At 46.2% G+C, this 19,062-nt stretch overlaps 1 long non-coding RNA gene across 4 annotated transcripts in view; it reads left to right on the top strand.

Moving 5' to 3' along the window:
• The window catches only part of LOC132508142 (uncharacterized), a 52,691-nt gene extending 33,922 nt beyond the window's left edge, over nt 1–18,769 (top strand). For all 4 annotated transcript variants that reach the window (XR_009536453.1, XR_009536452.1, XR_009536451.1 and 1 more), the window contains 5 exons: nt 9,659–9,764; nt 12,802–12,852; nt 14,504–14,680; nt 15,917–16,168; nt 18,631–18,769. This is a non-coding gene — a long non-coding RNA (uncharacterized LOC132508142). The remainder of the gene's footprint in view (nt 1–9,658; nt 9,765–12,801; nt 12,853–14,503; nt 14,681–15,916; nt 16,169–18,630) is intronic.
• The last annotated feature ends 293 nt before the right edge of the window (nt 18,770–19,062 follow it).

The following is a 19,062-nucleotide window of genomic DNA, read 5'->3' as shown; positions in this document are numbered from 1 at the left end:
CCCATATCCCCTCCCTCTTGTGTCTCTCTCCCACCCTCCCTATCCCACCCCTCTAGGTGGTCACAAAGCACGGAGCTCATCTCCCTGTGCTATGCGGCTGCTTCCCACCAGGCATCCATTCTACATTTGGTAGTGTATATATGTCCATGCCACTCTCTCACCTCGTCCCAGCCCACCCACCCCTCCCCCTCCCTGTGTCCTCAACTCCATTCTCTATGTCTATGTCTTTATTCCTGTCCTGCCACTAGGTTCTTCAGAACCTTTTTTTTTTTTTTTAGATTCCATATATATGTGTTAGCGTAGGATATTTGTTTCTCTCTTTCTGACTTACTTCACTCAGTATGACAGACTCTAGGTCTGTCCACCTCACTACAAATAACTCAATTTCGTTTCTTTTTATGGCTGAGTAATATTCCATTGTATACATGTGCCACATCTTCTTTATCCATTCCTCTGTCGATGGACACTTAGGTTGCTTCCATGTCCTGGCTTTTGTAAATAGTGTCTTGGTGCTCCGGCCGGGTGTCAGGCCTGAGCCTCTGAGGTGGGAGAGGCGAGTTCAGGACATTGGTGCACCAGAGACCTCCCAGCCCCACGTAATATCAATCGGCGAGAGCTCTCCCAGAGATCTCCATCTCAACGCTAAGACCCAGCTCCACTCAACGACCAGCAAGCTCCAGTGCTGGACACCTTATGTCAAACAACTAGCAAGACATGAACACAACCCCACCCATTAGCAGAGAGGCTGTGTTTCTATTTCAGTGTTAAACATCAACTGTGTGACTTTGGCTGAATCACCTAACCCCTTTTCTAGCTCTGAAATTCTACAGCTCTACCTTGAGGGAACGTATTACCCGATGAGCTATAATGGCACAATCCAGTAATGTCTTAACTAGTGCCAAGTATCTGGTTCTCTTTCTTTCCAGTGTTTGTTTCCAGGGAGGATAAGCACGGTTCTGCTCAGCCATCATACTGTTTAGGTTCCCTGTTTCTCATCCTGCTAATGGGAGATAGTGGATGATTTGTCCTGAAGCATGTAGTTCATTTAACAGCTCAAATCCTCTTCCTCCTTTACCCTGCTTCCCCCAGTTACCACGTTGTTCTGTGCTTCATTATAAAACACATCCTTCATTCCACTGTATTGACCCCAAGTATTTCATCAATTCACTTGTGTCACTGAAAGCCAAATGTTTATTCAGGCTGGCTACAAACAAAGGCTACTCTGTGAGGTTGTGACTGCAGTCAAGCTGACCAGATTACCTTTCACAAGATGGGTTGCTTTTTATTTGTAAAATGGCAGTATCTTTTGTAGACATGATACGTCGGTGGTACATAATTGCACCAACCTAACAAATAGTCTGTGGTCATCTTGATCTGTGTTTATTCCTAGTTTTGTCCATCTTTTGTCACTGTATTTACAGAGTTGTACTATTGTGTAGTTATAATTTTATATTTTGTTTATTAGACCTACTTCAAGGGTTTTTCCATTCTGTTAACCTGGACTTCAGTGTTTTAATTGTCGCTTTATATTAGCAAGAATTTACTGGTTCACTCAACAAACATTTACTTAATAACTACTTAAGTATTCCTTTGTGGATTTCTCCCAGTTTTTATTATTGTAAATAATGTGATAAATGTCTTTGTGTACATACCTCTCTTGATCTTCTGGTTTATTTTCTTAGGATAAATTCCCCAAAGTGGGGTCATTAGGATGAACATTTTTGTAGCTCTTAAAGCTAACAGCCAACCACGTGTGACTACATCACTGACTCTATTTTTTCATGCTCCCAGTCATTCAGGAGATAAAATCCCTACTTTTTCGTAAATGCAGGACCCCCACCCCACCCCCAGACTGGCTTTTGCCTGTCCCTCTCCCTCATTTCTCAACACTCCTCAATTTTGCATTTCCCTTGCTTCCACCCATACAAAATGTACATAGATTTTTATGTGCAGGATACCTTGTTTTGAACATATTCTTGCTACCATAGGTGCTGTACTGGAGCAGAATGCTGGACAAATGGCCAAATAGTCATTATAAAACTTTATCCTCTTTGCTCAGAGCTATGGACTCAATTGTGTCTCCCAAAATTCATAGGCTGAAACCACACCCCCAGTGTGATTGTATTTGCAGATGGGCCCTTGAGAGGTGACTACGTTTTTTTTTTTGCGGGCCTCTCACTGCTGTGGCCCCTCCCGTTGCGGATCACGGGCTTCAGACGCGCAGGCTCAGTGGCCATGGCTCACAGGCCCAGCCGCTCTGCGGCATGTGGGATCTTCCCGGACCGGGGCACGAACCCGCGTCTCCTGCATCGGCAGGCGGACTCTCAACCACTGCACCACCAGGGAAGCCCGGTGATTATTTTTTAAAAAAATTTTTTTTATTGGAATGTAATTGCTTTACAATGTTGTATTAGTTTCTGCTGCACAGTGAAGTGAATCAGCTATATGTATACATATATCCCCTCCCTCTTGCATCTCCCTCCCCCCTCATTCCCACCCAGCTAGGTCATCACAGAGCACTGAGTTGAGCTCCCTGTGCTATACAGCAAGTTCCCACTATCTATCTATTTTACACATAGTAGTGTATTTATGTCAAACCTAATCTCCCAATTCATCCAACCCTCCCCTTCCCCCTCTGTGTCCACATGTCCATTTTCTACGTCTGCGTTTCTATTCCTGCCCTGTAATAGGTTCATCTGTACCATTTCTAGATTCCACATATATGCATTAATATACGATACTTGTTTTTCTCTTTCTGACTTAGTTCACTCTGTATGAGCTCATGCAGCTCAATATCAAAAAGGCAAACAACCCCATTAAAAAATAGGCAGAAGACCTAAATAGACATTTCACCAAAGAAGACGTACAGATGGCCAAGAGGCACATGAAAAGCTGCTCAACATCACTACTCATTAGAGAAATGCAAATGAAAACTACAGTGAGGTATCACCTCACACCAGTCAGAATGGCCATCATCAAAAAATCTGCAAACCATAAATGCTGGAGAGGGTGTGGAGAAAAGGGAACCCTCTTGCACTGTTGGTGGGAATGTAAATTGATACAGCCTCTGTGGAGAACAGTATAGAAAAGCCTTAAAAAACTAAAAATAGTACTACCGTATGATGGGGCCTTTGGGAGGTGATTACTTTTAGATGAGGTCATGAGGATGGGGTCCTCATAATGGGATAGTGTCCTTATAAGGAGAGAACAAAGATCTCTCCCTCTCTCTCTCTCTCTCTCTCTCTCTCTCTCTCTCTCTCTCTCTCTCTCTGTCATGTGAGGACACAGCAAGAACACGGTCATCGGTAGAATATAGAGGGCACTCCTGGGGTGCAGAAGAGTCTGTTTCTTGGCCCAGGGGTGATTGCATGGGTGTTCACTTTACAATAATTTATTCAACTCTATATGTACATTTTGTGCTTTGTGTACATAATGTATTTTAAACTGCAAAATGCTTTAAAAACTACCTCAAATCCCAGATTTTTTTAAGATGCAATGAAATATGATATTATAGTAAAATGGACAAATTTAACTATCCAAACACACCAGGCATATTCATTATCAGAAATAAGCTTTGATCATTGTCATCCACCTTTCATTAATTCTGGACTTCATCCAGACTGAAGCCCAAGTGGCTTTCAGCCAGCACCAGAGACCAGAAATGCTTCAGACTAATTTACATTTCCTTTGGTTTACTCAGAGCTTAATATAATGATGATGCCTCATTATGATAAAAAAGGAATTAAAAACACGAAATTCCAGGGCCCCAGAAAGAGTGCAGAAAAGATTATCTCAAAATAAGAAGTAAAACGAGTGGCCTAGATTCCATCCCTGCTGACCTGGAGGCTGTGATATACCTGATTTGGTTCTTCACAGTTCTAAGTTCCATAACTGTATTTCATAAGCTTGGTATACTTAGCTATCTTTTGGAGGTATGTGTGTTATAAATAATAGTAGTCAGAAACCTTGTTAGGACTTTGTCGATTTGGTGTTTTGGAGAAGTGTTGAATTTTTTAGAAAATCTATTAGGAAAAATATTCATATAAGCCAATTATTTACATGAATGAAATTTCAGAAAGAATGCTTAAACAAGGTTTCCAAACAGTGTAATGATCTTTAGAAAAGTGAAGAAGGTATACTCCAGGAACAAATTATAATAGCATCAATCCTCTAAAAGCAGTAGGCTATGAATGTTAGCAGATGGTTTGTGGTCATTAGTAATGATTAAAAATCAGCATGGTTTTTCTAGGGAAATTTTTTCTCATTAGTCTTATTTCCATTTTTAAGAGAGTTACTAGGTTCATGGATAAAGAGAATGTCACAGACATACCACATCTCAGTGTTCACAAGGCATGGGTGCTGGTTCCATTAAGCAGTTAATGTTTTTTAAAAGCTGTCAGGTTACTAAAATTGTCTTGCCAACCTCAAAGAACTCAGTGCTTCAGCCTGCCCATATAGCACTTGATAAATATCTGGATTAAGAGGAAGAAAACATACTTATCAACTGTACATGTGACCCAGAACTGGACGAAGAGTTTATACCTTGCACTGCAGACTCGCACGTAGAAGGATTTAAACATGTTCCAAAAGAGGACTGAAACTGTTGAAAAACAGTAGGTTAGAAAAAGTTCAGCAACACAAGGTCAGCATTGAGACAATCTGACTTGACATCAGTGTAGTTGGAAAAGACCCAAAGTCTTAGCCAAGTGCAGTCTGCATTTGAGCCAACAATGTGATGTGGCCACATGCAAAGCTAACGTGATTATAGGCTGTATTAATACAAGCATAGTGTCCACATCAAGTGGGTGATGTTCTCACAGTGTTCTAGACTCATTAGAGCAGAAATACGCTTCAATCTGGAGTGTCTCATTTTGAGAGGGAAATGATAAGCCAAGAAATGAGCAGAGGACAAGTGGGATTACGGGTGATCTGGAAATCAAGCCATGTGAGAAGACCTGAGAATATTTCACCTTAGAGGGAACCTGGGAGCCGTCTTTAAATATTTGGATGGCTATCAGAAGGAGGAAGTTCTTTTCATTGGTTGGTTGGTTGCTTTTCCCACGTGCTGCAAAGGGTAGAATTCAGAGAAATTTCATAGAATGGTAGATTTCAAATTAAGAAAGAATTTCTACAGTTTGGGCCAATGCAGCATGGAAGGGGCATCCCTGTGAAGTATTGGACACAAGGGATCCAGAAGAGCACATGCACAGGGACTGAGGTAAGAACGAGGGATAATACCTCACGAATGGTAACTGGCAAGGGCTTTGGAACCATACAGACCTGCCATCAATCCTGTCTTTCTATACTTAATAGCTCTGTGATTTTGAGCACGTTACTTAACCTCTCTGAGCTTTGGTTTCCTTATTTATAAAATGGGAATAGTAACATACTCATCTCACAGGACTTTTTTTTTTTTTTTTTGCGGTACGCGGGCCTCTCACTGTTGTGGCCTCTCCCGTTGCGGAGCACAGGCTCCGGACGCGCTGGCTCAGCGGCCATGGCTCACGGGCCCAGCAGCTCCGCGGCATGTGGGATCTTCCCGGACCGGGGCACGAACCCGCATCCCCTGCATCGGCAGGCGGACTCTCAACCACTGTGCCACCAGGGAAGCCCCGGGACTTTTTTTTAAATTGAAATGTAGTTGATTTACAATGTTGTGTTAATTTCTGTTGCACAGCAAAGTGATTTATATATATATATACATAATACATACATATATTATTTTTTTAATATTCTTTTCCATTATGTTTCATCACCGAATATTGAATATAGGTCCCTGTGCTATACAGTAGGACCTTGTTGTATATCCATTTTCTATATAATTCAACAGAACTTTTTTGATGATTAAATAAGACAATGCTCTTATTGATAACCCTTGTGGATTTCAGTGGAATTACTTCAGATCCCTAACCTGCAAGGCAGAAGGATTTTTATCCCCTGATAAAATCTCCTTTGCCTAGAAAGCACATTTGCCTATGGTGAATTTTTCTATAAAAATTGGGAGTACTTGGCACTTTTACTATCCAAATTAGGCAAAAAAGTTGTGATTTCATGTTATCATCAGCCCCCATTTTTGCCATTTCTGTTCTGAGACAGTAATAGGTTCAAAGCCATCTTTCACACTTACCTCGACCCTCTCCTTGCTGGAATATTTGCTCAGCTGTAGACTCAGGGCAGAATCTTTCTTCATCCATCTCCATAGCCAGGCAAGCTTGGCACATTGCACAACCCCTCGCAGCACAGTACAAGAGCAATGCAGGTGACACCCGGACATGACTTGGTATTGCATGTCATGGAGTAATTAAAATAGGGAGATGTGCTAGGCAGAATCCCAAAGTGGCTCAAGACTCTTGACCCCTGGGGTAAATCCTTGCAGAGTCCCCTTCCCTGGAGTGTGAATAGGATGGGTTTCATTTTGGTTATTAGGTAAAATGAGAAAGAGGTTTGGTGGATACAATGAAGGTCCCAAACCAGCTGTCTTTGAGTTACTCCAAAGGAAGTTTATCCTGAGTGAGTCTGACCATATCAGGTGAACCCTTTAAAGGGACCTGGCACTTCATAAGGAAGAGACTTAAAGTACAAAAGATTCTCCTGCTGGCTTTGAAGAATTAGTCTGCCACATGAGCCGGCCTAGAGAGGGAGCAACATGACAAGGAGCTGAGGGTGGGCCCCAGCCAACAGCCAGCAAGAAAATGGGGGTCTCAACCACACAATCACAAGGGGATGACTCCTGTCAACAACCAGTGAGCTTAGTGTAAGACCCCGAACCTCAGGTGGGACCCCAGCCCAGATGACACCTTGATGCTAGTCTGGTGAGACCCTGACCAGAGAACCCAGTTAACCCGTGTCCAGACTTCTGACCCACAGAAAGTGTGAGATAATAGATGTGTACAGCTTTAAGTCTCTAAATGTGCGGTAATATGTTTTGCAATAACTACATGCAATGCAAAGTGTGTGCAGGAGTGAGAAACCCATTTGGCCATCCCTGTCATTTTCTCTTGAGAGCCTGCATTTTCTGTGGCATTGCGGTAAAAAAAATCAGTGTCCTTCTTTGCTCAGAAGGGAAGGGAAGTGTAAATTTTGGCAGGGCCTCGTGGAGATATAGCTCCCCAGGTGCTTGGTGAGTAGAAAGAAGTAGATAAGTGGGTTCTATTATCTTCACTACCCTGCCGAGGCCAAGGAGGAGAAGCAGGCTCTGAGGTGTAGACCCACGTACCTCCCTACCAGTCTAGATCTGGAAGCTTCTGGGTCCAGAGCTAAGAAGAGAGGTCCAGACTGAATATGGCTTTAGGAGGCACCTGCATATGGATGGTAATGAATCTGCAGTGGATGTCTCCATTGCCAGAAAGATTGTGGATGGTGAGAACAGAAGATGTGGGAAAGAATCCTGGAAAACACCTACGCTTACATTTAAGAAACAGCCAGAAAAGAACAGGCTGGCAAAGCCAACTGAAGTGGATCCGTGCAGGGGCAGGAAGGCAATGGGGAGGGTGTGATGTCACGAGAGCCAAGGAAGAGAGGAGAGAAAAAGGGAGGATCAGAAGAACTAAACACGGCGGAGAGGCAGGTACGGTGCAGACCTGAGAAGGGCTTTACTCAACCTAAGGTTGACGAGGTTGTCAGAGATCTTGGCCAGAGCACTTTCAGAGGAGTATTGGGGCAGGAGCCAGAGCGAGGTGATGTGACGGGTAAATACAGTACGGAGTAAGGATGGAGCATCATTCTTTCAAGAACTTTGTCTGGGGCTTCCCTGGTGGCGCAGTGGATAAGAATCCGCCTGCCGATGCAGGGGACATGGATTTGAGCCCCGGTCCAGGAAGATCCCACATGCAGCGGAGCAACTAAGCCTGTGTGCCACAACTACTGAAGCCCACGTGCCTAGAGCCCGTGCTTCACAACAAGAGAAGCCACCGCAATGAGAATAGCCCATGCACCGCAACACAAAGAGTAGCCCCCACTCACCGCAACTAGAGAAAGCCCGTGTGCAGCAACGAAGACCCAATGCAGCCAAAAATAAATAAAATTAAATCTTTAAAAAAAATTTTTAAAAAAAGAACTTTGTGCAGGGTGGGGAGAGACAGGAGGAGGAGGACAGTGAGGGACTGTGGGGGGAGCAAGAATTGGTTTGAATTCTGACGGGAAGGAGTCAATATAGATGGAGAAGCCTCCCACCAAGAAGGACTTCTGTTCCCTAAGCCCAGGTCTTTTACAATATCTGCAAGCCTTTTGAGACGATGGGGGAGAATTTGGGATTGGTAAAGGGATAGGTGGGCTCTAAATTGTTTCTAGAGCCACATTTCTGTTCTTGTGAAGACTTGATTTGTAAGACAGTACAGTTGTTTTTAATTCCTCAAAAAAAAAAAAAAACTGGGCTGCAACTTGAATGAAATAAGGTGCTGACCCACTCATCCAACTACATATCTGAAATTTGCTTCTTTGTATCGGAGAGAAGGTCTTCAACTAAGATGGAAATCAAAAGAAAAAAAATAGAAACGTAACATATTTTTCTCTTACGTATTTATAAACTTTCCAGAGCACCTACTGTGTGTAAGGCCCCGGCTGCGTTGGATACTGTAGTTGGAGAGGGGTGGAGAAAGGTTGCAATTCGAGGTTAATAATTTTCCACCCTGTTCTTAGAAACATCTTCAAAGCCATGCTAACAGGTTGGCTCTGGTAGATAAAGTGCCATCAACCCTTGCCTCTGATGTTATTTGGTTCTCAGTCTTCTAGACATTGTTCCACTAATTGGCTTCCCAGAGCTGCTTGCTTGGCTCTGCCAAGGGGTGATTAACAGGCTGTGCTGATGCGGCTCCCAGCCCTCCCGAGGGGTAGCACGTGAGCTGGAGCCCTTGGAAAGCTGGGGGCTGGAGAGGGTCCTTCCTAAGGCCAGAGCATCCCATGGTTCCGGAGGCCTGAGGCTAAATGCCATGCAAGGCGCCCTTGTGCTTTATTTCTTCTCTGCGTTGACCTATCCTGGGAAAGACTTGGGACAAAGTACCGTTGTTTAGCTTGTGGACACAAGAAACAAACAAAAAGACATGGCTAAGAAGGGAACGGGGCATTCTAAGCTTGGGTTTCTCAAGCTATCTGTATAAAGGTTTGTTTTGTTTAATTTCTTGGTGTAGACTCACTTCCTGTCATTGGACCCGTAACACGTTGTTCATGGACATGCCTTGGTTCAACGACCTGGCTTTGGTCAATTTCTTCTTTTAATAGTGATGCTAATTTGGATGCCTTACCCATGCCCCGGGGGTTAGGGGTGGTCAACCGTATTTACCTTCAGAGCCCAGCGAGCTCAGGTCAGAGCCTTCATTCCACAGACTCTGTCTCACCCCCCTTCCAGTGGGTTTCCAGGGAAACAGGCCCCCAGACAAGGATTTGAGTGCTAGGAGATTACTAGGTAATGACCCCAGAAAGAATTGTTAAAAGATTGGGAAAATGAAATGAGGCAGGGAAGGAGTCACTAAGAGGGGGCATGAAAAGCAAGTCATCATGGGGGCAACTGGCCTTGGTCCTGCTCGGGGAAGTTCTGAGAAATCGGGGGACACTCAACCTCGCAGTCAGTCCACTCAGGGCACAGGGTTTGGTGTTAATGCAGAGCTGCCATGCACAGGTTGAGAGCTGCTGGTGGTAATCCTTCCTCACTTCCTGCCCACAGGCTCTAGTGTGCAGAGAGCTTCCAGGCAAGAACAGGCAGGGAGCTCAGGCTGGAACAGCTGGACAAGGACGGAGTCAGCAGCCTGTGCTACGCGTGCAGCCTCCAGGTACAGTGCCACAATGCCTGCGTTTTCCTTTTGCTCCGTGCCCATCGCATTGTTTGGAATTATCTGTTTCCTTGTTTCTTTCATAGAGTCTAGGACCTAGACTGTGAGCTCCTCTAAGGCAGAGGCTGTTCCCTCGATCTCTGAACCTCATCGTAGGGTGTGGTCTTTAGTACCCAGAAGATGAGGAATGCATAACTCTGACCCCACAACACCCCAGGGTGGGATTGCTCTTATCCTCATTTTATAGATGAAGAGACCGAGGCTCTGACAGTGCTGTGACCTGCACAAGGTTATGTAGCTAACCAGTGGCAGACTCAGATCTCCCAATTCCAAATCCTGGTTCTTCTTTGTCTGATTACAGCTACCTAGAATTTTCATCTCCATTCCTTACCCCCATGCTACCCTAACATGCACACACCTACACACACTTTTGACTCCCAATCTGTATATACTTGATACCTTTTTTTTTTTTGGAAGCAGGCATGGCTTTCTTGACAGAAGAGAAGCCATTTTTCACCTAAGCCATTTTGTGATCTAAGCCTGGCCACAGTGCTTGCCCTGGAACAGGTCTCAGTAATTCATGATCTTAAGGGAACAAAAGAATGCAGGAACAAACTGTTACCAGGCAAGAGAAGTAACAACAGCAAAGATAATGTATCCGGGGGGGGGCTTCCCTGGTGGCGCAGTGGTTGAGAGTCTGCCTGCCGATGCAGGGGACACGGGTTCGTGCCCCGGTCCGGGAAGATCCCACATGCCGCAGAGCGGCTGGGCCCATGAGCCATGGCCGCTGAGCCTGCGCGCGTCCGGAGTCTCCGCAACGGGAGAGGCCACAGCAGTGAGAGGCCCACGTAATGCAAAAAAAAAAAAAAAAAAAGATAATGTATCAGTTGTGAAGACTCCCAATCTGTTTCAATGGTATGGTAAAGATTAGCCTGAAGCGCCCAACCCCAGATCAACTGGAACCTAAGAGGTGATGATGTTGACCTTTTCTGACCTTCCTGAGTTTAGTCAACTAAAGCTCTGACTCTGTTGACAGCCCAAGCTCCTTCATGAACATGCATGTACATGAACATGCATGAAGCTTAAAACTTCCCCAATACAGCCGTTTGGAGAGACAGTGCTTTGGGAAAGTTCCCCCGATATTGTCCTCACTTGCTGCAAGTAATAAATCCTTCCTTCTCCTACTCTTTGGCTTGGTTGTGTCTTTTGGCTCGACACCCACCAAGAGGCGAACCCAGTTTTCGGGTAACAAGAATATTCTTGATAGATATTTACAGGTTGCAAACCCGGCCAGGGTCTTTGGAGTTGTCCATCTTGAGGCCGTTCAGGATGGCCCCCAATGGACTTCACAATATAAAAGGAAGGGAAGGAGAGTGGCTTCAGCTCTATCTCCCTCAAGCTCACCGGGAACTGTCCCCTGGAGTCATACCCACCCTGTATCTCCTGAAGGTGTTTTTTTTTTTCTTTTATTGTGGTACGCGGGCCTCTCCCTGCCGTGGCCTCTCCCGTCGCGGAGCACAGGCTCGGGACGCGCAGATCCAGCGGCCATGGCTCACGGGCCCAGCCACTCTGCGGCATGCGGGATCCTCCCGGACCGGGGCACGAACCCACGTCCCCTGCATCGGCAGGCGGACTCTCAACCACTGTGCCACCAGGGAAGCCCCCCTGAAAGTGTTTTTAATTTCGGTGACTCTTAGCAGGCTCAGCTGTGCCTGTTGACTTTTTCCCTGCAAGGACTGCTTTGTTTTGTTTTGGTTTCTTTTGAATTTTGTTTATTTTTTTATACAGCAGGTTCTTATTAGTTATCTATTTTATACACATCAGTGTATACATGTCAATCCCAATCTCCCAATTCATCCCACCACCACCCCCCTGCTGCCACTTTCCCCCCTTGGTGTCCCTACATTTGTTCTCTACATCTGTGTCTCTATTTCTGCCCTGCAAACTGGTTCATCTGTACCATTTTTCTAGGTTCGACATCTGTGCGTTAATATACGATATTTGGTTTTCTCTTTCTGACCCTGGAAGGACTTGTGAAGCTTGCTTTTGAGTGCAGGCCCTGTGCCTGGCCCTACCACTCTCTCCATCGCTCTGCTCTCCTGCCACACTGGCTTCTGGGAATTCCTCAACCAATGTCTTGCTGTCCCCATCCTGGGGACTTTGCACATGCTGTTCCCTCTGCCTGGAAAGCAGTTCCCTTGCTTCTGCCTAATTACCTGTAACCCTTCCCATTGATCAGCTCTGGTGTCTTCCTGAGGGAAGACTTCTTTTTTTTTTTTTTTGCGGTACGCGGGCCTCTCACTGTTGCGGCCTCTCCCATTGCGGAGCACAGGCTCCGGATGCGCAGGCTCAGCGGCCATGGCTCACGGGTCCAGTGGCTCCGCGGCATGTGGGATCCTCCCGGACTGGGGCACGAACCTGTGTCCCCTGCATCGGCAGGCGGACTCTCAACCACTGCGCCACCAGGGAAGCCCCCTGAGGGAAGACTTCTTGCTCTGCACCCTTGCCGCCTTCACCCTCCACACCTGAGTGAGCCCTCTTACACTCCCTCACCTGGAAACTGTGCTACTTTCCTCTTGGCAATTATTCCAGCTTGAAAGTGGACACTATTTATTGGCATCATCTGTGGGCAGGACAGCTTCCCCTTTTAGAGTCTAAATTCCCTGAGAAGAAGGGACAATGTCTGGTTTTGCTCAGCACTTCATCTCCAGCTCAGAGCTGGTGTTCAAATATTTGGATTGCGTGAATGGATTAATGATCAAATTAACAGCTAATCCTCACCAGCTCCTCCCAAGATAACCATTATTAATCTCATTTTATAGATAAGGAGACAGAAACTCAGAAGGTTTGGGCTTGCCTAAGGCCAAACAGCTTTTGAGGATGACAGCTCAGCATTTGGATTTAGAGCTGGCTGATTTCAACAGCGTGGGGACCTTGGGGAGGAAGGCTGGATGGAATCATTTAGGGAAATTTGAGTCCTACCTGTTTGTTTTCTTTGTTGATGCTCATGAAATTATTTAGTTCTCTGTGTTGATAGGAAACTGAGATGCAAGCAACATTAGGCTGGAGGAACGAAGATCATGACAAGGTGAGGCTCGGCCTCGGTCTGTCATGGGAATCGATGAAGTGGGGCGCCAGGTGTTTACCATAACAGTCCTACCAAGAGACCTGAACAGCAACACAATGCAGAGCGATTTCCTTGCCCAAAAATGGTTGTGTGTGTGTGTGTTGTTTTGTTTTGTTTTGCTCTTTTATCCTGAGGGAGCTGCATTCTTTGCTTGAATAATTGGTGGGATACCAAGTAAGCAGGCTGGGGACTTCCCTGACGGTCCCGTCCAGGTTAAGACTCGGCACTTCCAATGCAGCGGGTGCAGGTTCGATCCCTGGTTGGGAAACTAAGATTCCACACGCCGCATGGCGTGACCAAAAAAATAAAAATAATAATAATAAAATAAATAAATACAAAGTAAGCAGGCAGGAAACTCACTGCTGTTGTAGGCAATTACTAGCCTAGGAGTTGAGAGATGGGGGCTCTGGGTGCAGCAGTGTCAGACCCCTCCTGTATCCACCACCCATCACCCTCGGTACGCATGTTCGACCCCAGACCCATTCTGACTGGAAACTAAAATGAATTAATCAGCCTCAGCCCCTCACTATCCTACTCAGATTTACCCCACCTCCACGCCTGCCGCAGCTGGGCAGCCCCAACTTGCATGTGCGTAAAGAACCTAGATGATGAGCACTAAAAACCACGTGTCAGGGGCTTCCCTGGTGGCTCAGTGGTTGAGAATCTGCCTGCCAATGCAGGGGACACGGGTTCGAGCCCTGGTCTGGGAGGATCCCACATGCCACGGAGCAGCTAGGCCCGTGAGCCACAGCTACTGAGCCTGCGCGTCTGGAGCTTGTGCTCCGCAACGAGAGGCCGCGACAGTGAGAGGCCTGCGCACCGCGATGAAGAGTGGCCCCCGCTCGCCACAACTGGAGAAAGCCCTCGCACGGAAACGAAGACCCAACACAGCCAAAAATAATAAATAAATAAAATTAAAAAAAAAAAAAAAAACACGTGTCAGAAAGGGAGCTGTTCCTTAAGGACTCATTACTTTGTAGACACAGTCTTTGACACCTTCCGCGCCCCAGCATTTTGTATCTGTTTAACTTTGTTGATCCCTGAAGACTGAACACACAGAGCCCTGGCTTAAGTCTGAAGAGTTGTCCCTATTGGGCTTAACAAGCCGCTGCTTTTGACCGGCTTACTATGAGTGTCATTGCTTTCAGTGCCCCGTTCCACTGATCTTCACAGAATAATATTATGGAAAGATCAATAGAACTGTGTTTTTATTTTATTTATTTGCTTATTTATATATTTTTAAAAGGTGGTTTTTTAAAAAATTAATTATTTATTTTTGGCTGCATTGGGTCTTCATTGCTGAGCGTGGGTTTTCTCTAGTTGCGGCGAGCGGGGGCTACTCTTCGTTGCGGTCCGCAGGCTTCTCATTGCGGCGGCTTCTCTTGTTGCAGAGCACGGGCTCTAGGTGCGCAGACTTCAGTAGTTGTGGTGCATGGGCTTAGTTGCTCCACGGCATGTGGGATCTTCCTGGACCAGGGCTCAAACCTGTGTCCCCTGCGTTGGCAGGCGGATTCTTAACCACTGTGTCACCAGGGAAGCCCTAGAGCTATGTTTTCAAATTAAAAAAAAAAAGTTGTTCTAACAGCAAAACCTTTTTTTTTTTTTTTCCAAGTGATATCTTACAGGGAGCCTCAGTATAGAGGTCAATGTGGGCAGAACTGCTGATGTTGGAGGGTTTCAGGGGACCTGGAGGCCAGCCCAGGCCAATCCAGCTCTATGGAGCAGTGGAAAAGCCATCACTCTCAAATAATCACTCGAGTCCACTTGCAGCAAAGTTTGTAAAACAAAGGTATGGACTGTTGAAACTGAACTCTCATACAGCAGGCATGGCCCCCATGTCCTGCCCTGAAATGTTTGTTTGTGATCCCCAAACCTTCTGATGTGTGAATATGTCTGCCTTTGCACATGGATAGTGGTCATGAGCGTCAGTGTATAATTCATGAAAATGGACCCAGTGCTGGAAAGAACATACCAGCAAGGCCACCTGCAGTAGTGATCATTTTAAATTCTCAACCCGCATCCATTCTTCTCTCCCTACCTACCATGTTCCCATTCTAATAACTGGGGTTCTGTGGCCATGGTCTTCACTCTCACCCTCATGACGCTGTTAATGAATGTCAGTTCTAACATCTGGGGTCAGCTGAGCCCTGGTCCCTGCTTCTCAGTCTGCTTCTCAGCTGCCTGAGTCTCTTGGTTTCCGACTAAAACTGGAGGCTGGGCCTTATCTGTCTCTGCCCACCTCCTTGGATCCGATGCCTTGCCTCCTGAGATGGTTATAAAGTGCATAAATCAGGGATGGACTTACAGTCGGCATTCAATATCATTTGACATTTTTGTTGTTGTCGTTATTTTTACTTTTTAAAAATTCTGACTCCTATTTCGTGCAACCCTGGAACCAGTGAAAATCATGTTTCACCCTCTTGGGATCATGAGGTCAGCTTTACTTTACCAGTAATGGCATGACATGTCATGGTTGTATGCACTTAATCTCTATCACAGCCCTCATGAGGGATTTATTGATCTTATTTTATAGCAAACGAACAAACAAAACCCCACGCCCTCAGGTTGCTCTGCTCCCTCAGTGTTTCATTTGCAGATTAGGTATGAGAGGAAATCCCTTAATAAGTAAAAAGGTAATAAAATATGAAAACACACACAAATACATACGAAAAGGCCAATTAGAACTGCTATTATAATGGTTACACTAGATAGTCCAGCATTGTCAAAGATCACGTTTTATTTTGAATTTTAGTAAGCAAAGTGGTTTTTGAAGTACGTATTTATTTGATTGGACTTAGGATCAGCTACGCCCACTGTCCAACTTCAGTGCTGATCTCAACGCTGCTCCTCCTGTACTTATGTTCTTGGGAAAAAGCATCCACGGCTCTTGGGAGGTTTTGTTTGCCTTTTCCTCCAATGAAAAGGGCCTCAGAAAAAAGGGTCTCGTTTAACGCTCTGATAAAAGCTTGGGAGCCTTTCCCTGGGAAAAATGCCCATGCTAACACAATCTTGTACATAATTTCAGGATGTTGATACATTCCCCCAAAGCCATGGACCCAGATAAAAACTCCTGTTTTCCAGTCCGGACATTGGAAGATGACGATGAAGTTGATATATGAAGAAGCACAAATTGGACAGCTGACCCTAATAAATCATAGAGGAGGAACAGGTGACAAGCACACACTCGTACCCACGTGACTGTACTTCTCCCAGCTCGCTCCAGCACAGGACAAGCGGCAGGTGTGGCTCACCGCCCCTGTGGCAAGCCGCTGACACGGTGAGAAGGACAGAGCAGAGGCAGGCTGTGCTGATCTGATAAGGGGATTAAGTTTCGGCTTCCCTCCCACCATCCCTAATGCCCTCGGACTAAGCAGCTGCCCCAGCTCAGCTCTTCCTCGGATGCAAAACGTCTCTCTGCCCAGGCAGTCGCTGCATGCTGGCCCCCAGAGGCACCAGCCTTTCCTGAAACACATGGTGATGTTCTTTACACCTTTGCCCAGGCATGCCCTCTGTGGGCGATGCCCCGCCCCTCCGGTCAAGTACCCACTTGCTCTTCGAGACTGGCTCAGGTTTCACCTCTGAGCTGTTGCCCTAGTTCTGGGGGTGGGTTTAGCTGCTCCCTCCTGCGCTCTGCTCGCCCCACACCCACCCCTCTCTTTCCTGTGCTTACTACGCGGTAAGTGTGGGACTCCTACAGCAGTTATTTTTTCACATGATTGTCTTCTCCATCAAGAGGATAGCTTCCTGAGGACAAAGACCAGCTTCTTCCAAGCGTCTCGCGCCTAACAGTTACTTTATAAACATTTCTGGTCGGACTTCCCTGGCGGTCCAGCAGTTAGGACTCTGAGTTTCCACTGCTGGGGCCCAGGTTCGATCCCTGGTCAGGGAGATAAGATCCTGCAAACCCGGCAGCATGGCCAAAAAAGAAAAAGAAAAGTTTTGGGGATGCTATGACTGAGTGATATATATATGGTCAACCTATGAAAAGAAAGCAGTATGATACAGGACACGTGTAGGAGACAGACACACTGGAGAGGCAGCAAGTTCATGAAAACTTCTTTCCTAAAAGTAAAGACAAGTCACGAGGGTATATAAGAGCTGCCTGAAGCGGAGGGAGCAGTGTGATACGTGAGCAGCTCAAAGGGGACACAGACAGTGCACCTGGCAGGCCAGAGGCTCTGAACCTGGAGCCTGGACCCCAAGAGCCGCTTACAGCAGAGTCCCCGAAGGGCCTCCTGGAGCAGGAAGGTGCTGTGGGACTCCATCTGCCTTCCCCACACTCTGTAACAAGAGCAAGCGCTTGGTTTTGTTTGGTTTTGTTTTGTTTTATTTGGCTGCACCGTGGCTTGTGGGATCTTAGTTTCCTGACCAGGGAATCGAACCCGGACCCCCTGCAGCAAAAGTACCATGTCGTAACCACTGGACCGCCAGGGACTTCCCAAGAGCAAGCACACTGAAAGTTCGTTTTCGTGCAGAGGTCTCATTTTCCGAGTGCATCTCACACACCTAATGTTTATCAGGCCCACATGCTTTCATTTTCTTTTAATAAAATCTCTGGGCCTTAACCCTGAATTGAGAGGGTCTGGGAGGAGCGGTGTGGCAGGAGGACGAAGCTGGTGCAGGAAACGAGGCAGTCCTGCACAGACGGGAAGGGATGTTCCATCAGCAGGAAACAGCCCTCAAAACCAGTCACATCAGAAATGGGTGACACCATGATGAACTGTTAGTGACGAGACATAAATGGAAATTGAGGGGTCTGACAGAGGGAACTTAAGAGAGACAAGAGACGTAACACCCCCTCCCCCCTGAGCAATCACCTTCAGCGGACACTGCCATTTGGAGCCTCAAAACCCTAGGCATCGGGTTAGCCCTGTGTTTGCACGTATGTTTAGCCACAGACCACTTTTCTGGAGTACATCCTATACAGTAAGTCCAACAGGTCCAGCAGATAAAGGAGAAGCAGCAGTGAGGGGGCCAGAGCCCGTACACTTCCCCATCTCCTCCCCGAACCCAGTACCCCTGGAGGCAGGAAGGTCTCTGAGGAAGCCAGTTTGAAACCTAGTGCACTAAATTACTGGTCTTAGTCTTGGCATCCCAAACTCCAATGACCCCAAAGTCCAGATGGACAGCATAAAAGAGTGACACTGGCTTGTTTTGGCTTTGACAAAATTGGGGTGTCCTAATAGAGGGAACCCCAGAGGAAAAGCTGTGCTTCCTCCACGGGATTGATTGTTGCTAGACTCTGGCAGACCGAGGAATGCAGCCGGCTCTGTGTTCACAGACCAGATTTTTTCATTGAAGCCAGAAATCCAGATTTTCCCATGAACTCACCTGACTTTAAAAAAAAAAATTAATAGACTATTTTTTAGAGAAGTTTTAGGTTACAGAAAAAATGCATGGAAAGTACAGGGAGTTCCCATATACTCCCTCCCCCAGCCCCATTCCAGTTTCTCCTATTATTAGCATCTTGCCTTAGTGTGGTACATCGGTTACAATTGATGAACCAATGTTGATACATCATTACTAACTAAAGGCCATAGTTTACATTCATTCTTCGCGTTGTACATTCTATGGATTTAGACAAACGTATAATGGCATGTATCTGCCAACACAGTATCAACCAGAGTCATTTCGTTGCCCTAAAACTTTTCTGTGCTCCACCTATTCATCCCTCTTCACTTACCCTCCCAGCAACCCCTGGCCACCACTGATCTTTTCACTGTCTCTATTCTTTTCCAGAATGTTCATATCTTTGGAACTGTACAGTATGTAGCCTGTTCAGACAGGCCTCTTTCACTTTGGAAATATGCAATTAAGTTTCCTCCACGTAACTCCCGATTTTTAACTACTGAAAATAAATTGAAATAGTCACAAAATACTGAAAGGTAGACCTTCATCCTACACCTCTCTTGGTTGGATGAGGAGGTACGTTTCTCTTGCTTTTTACAACCGGTATTGGAGGTGGGGGATGGGGGAGAGGGAGAGGGTCATCTCAGAAATGGAGGCAAATGTGAGGGAGAAATGGTTCCTGAAGGAAGCATGGCTTCCAGTTTCCAGTTTTGCTTCTGCTTTCTGGTTCAAGCTCGCTCAGCTTGGGATGAGCCCCTCCACCTTCAGTGTGCCTGCCTCACCCAGAATCCCACCTGGTTCTCACTCCATCCTCTTTCTCCC

The sequence above is a fragment of the Lagenorhynchus albirostris genome, chromosome 17 (genome assembly GCF_949774975.1).
Source record: "Lagenorhynchus albirostris chromosome 17, mLagAlb1.1, whole genome shotgun sequence".
NCBI lineage: Eukaryota > Metazoa > Chordata > Mammalia > Artiodactyla > Delphinidae > Lagenorhynchus > Lagenorhynchus albirostris.
Note: the sequence above shows the minus strand (reverse complement) of the source record. Positions and strands in the feature narration are given on the sequence as shown.